Genomic DNA, 2666 nt, shown 5'->3' with positions numbered 1-2666 from the left:
AAAAGTTTGGGAACCACTGCACTTTGGTTCCCAAAGTTGGGCTTGGGACCCAATAAAGGGTCATGAAGCACCTTGGAYAATCTCCAGAAATCAATTTAAAAGTAATAAAATAATTGATGATGTAATATTTTCCACATAATTATCAAAAACACACAAAAAGTATAAATAAGTATTTATAATTGTGTATAAGCTGTTTAGATTGTCAAAAAGCCTGTGTTTTTTAGGGTTATTAATGAAGTTGGTGTACTCAGACCAGTAATATTTGGGGTCACAAGTTTTTGCCATGGATAGTTTGTGGGTCAGACGACAAAAAGTTTGGGAACCACTGTTCTATACCAGTGTTCCCAAACTTTTCAGCTTTTGACCCACAAAATAACAGTAGTAGAGACCTGTGCCCACAACTATTTTTGGATGATAAACATTTGTATCAGGTCAACAAAACATGGGCATAGTAAGAATATTTTTATACTACATTTATCCATTTTAAATATACTAACCTCATTCATTTGTAACAACTAAGGCAAAAATGTAATTAATTCAGAAAATCTTTGCAGGACCCCACCTTGATGTTTCAGGACCCCACTTTGGGTCCTGACCCCAACTTTGAGAAACACTGCTCTATACCTAATTCCCATCTGGGATCACTAAAGTATATTTTTTAATTGAATTGAATTTGAATAAAACATTGAAAATTATTTTTGTACAGAGAGATTTATTCAACTTTTAACATGGTTCAAAATTATTAGCAATGTTATATTTTACTTTGGGTTAGGTTAACTTGTTTGAACTGAGGCTTTTTGTTTCGGAGCCTCACACTCAGGGTTGGTGTGGAAATTCTAAGGTTAAAGGTTTGCTTATGTGTAAAAATTTCCACATTGTTGTTCAATTAAAAAGACTTCATAAAATACACATTTTGCTTTCTATGGAAGGCCTAATCAAATACTATTTAAACCAGTCATTTCAACCAACATTTCAAACATGCCGCATGAAAAACCAAATGAAATGAAAGGCTGTAGCGCCACCCCGTGGTCAAATATTAGCACTGCAACAAGATAATTAAACGAGATGAATTATCTCAAAAGTAATCACGAGAGTAAAATAAGATATAAAAAAATGCATAAACATTTTTAGAAATATTTAAAACTGCACAAGAAGGAAGAACTTAGTGTCAAATGCTGCGTTCAAGTCTGGTGGAAAGCTGGGACATTTGGGCTCTTTACTGGATTTTATTTCAGAAACAACATATTTCTCACTTGGCATAGTACATAGTAACCACTATATCAAACAAAAAATTAATTTCATATACTTATATACATGGGTAAGTTTTTCTTTTTCTGGAGGAACAACTGAAATGTCGAGAGCAGCAACGCCCAAATATTGCTAAGTAATAAAGTTATCCGTGTCCTGCTGCAGATGTCCCAGCTCTTCACCAGCCTTGAACCCGGCATTACGTTTGTAAATCTGGAGCACCACAGGGTGTCGCTATAACTTTTCATTTTAATTATTAATAGTTGGTTTATCACGTGACAACGCATTTTATTCAACACCGAGAACCCTCGTGCTCTCAAAGTTCTGTAAGATTAAAACATGCGTTGTGTGACTAGTTTCAATCTAGTTACAGATAAAAACAGCAGATTAATGAGAAAATGGTTAACTTTAGTGTGAAATGATGCTCCCTGCTGCCCCTCCCTTCTGCTCATTGTTGTGAGCAGGCTCGTCCGCCCGCGCCGCTCCAGGAATGTGTCCGCGAGCCGAGGACGTGGCCGACGCTGCGCGCGCAGACTCGCCGACGGCTGCGGCAGCTGGGTTCCCGTTTCTTCCACGTGGAACCTGTCATTTCCCCAAACAGGCGCGTGCGGCAGCAGTTGGCGCAGTGCAGCGCGGAGCAGCAGAGAGAGGTGTTCTCCTGACATGAACCTTTAACCTGAGCGAACCAGCGCTTCCTTTCTTTATTATACCTGTCCCACGGTACGGACAGGTTGGCCCATTATCCTTCCAGGAAAACCTTCGTTTATCTGCTGTGAGTTGACTTTTGTTCCCGTTTGTCCAAATGTTCATGCTACAGTTTAATTTAAAGCTTAGCTAGCGAGGCTACACTTTTTTACTGTAAAAACAGCGAGCTGTGTGTATGCTAGCATCAGCATCGCTGTTACCGTAATAAAAATAACAAAGCTAATAATAATTCATATTAAACCAAAGAAACTTTACCTACAAGTTAAATACKTGTCTAAACTATAAGAGACACTTTCACTGGCTCTGCTGTACGTGTAATTAATTAAGTGTTTTCAATGACTGGAGCAGGAACTGCAGTGTAATCTGCAGGAGGATGATGATGATGTGTGTGTGTACTTGCTTTTACGACAGAGTGAGGACCATTTGCGCCATAGTTACTATGAAAGTGAGGTCTTTGTAGATGTCCTCACTTTGTTTGCAGCTCTGCTGTGCTTTACTGGTTAGGTTTAGAGGTATGGTGTGAATTAAGTTTTGGTTCAGGTTAGGGTTAGATATAGACCAGTAATGGTTAATTGTAGGGAAAATGTCAAGTTTAGGCATAAACATGGTAACAAAAATGAATGGAAGTCAATACAATGTCCTCAGTTTGATGAGAGAGAGAGAGAGAGAGAGAGAGAGAGAGAGAGAGAGAGAGAGAGAGAGAGAGAGAGAGA

This window comes from Austrofundulus limnaeus, unplaced genomic scaffold (assembly GCF_001266775.1).
Source record: "Austrofundulus limnaeus strain Quisiro unplaced genomic scaffold, Austrofundulus_limnaeus-1.0 Scaffold10, whole genome shotgun sequence".
Taxonomy (NCBI): domain Eukaryota; kingdom Metazoa; phylum Chordata; class Actinopteri; order Cyprinodontiformes; family Rivulidae; genus Austrofundulus; species Austrofundulus limnaeus.
This window is presented reverse-complemented; position numbering follows the sequence as displayed.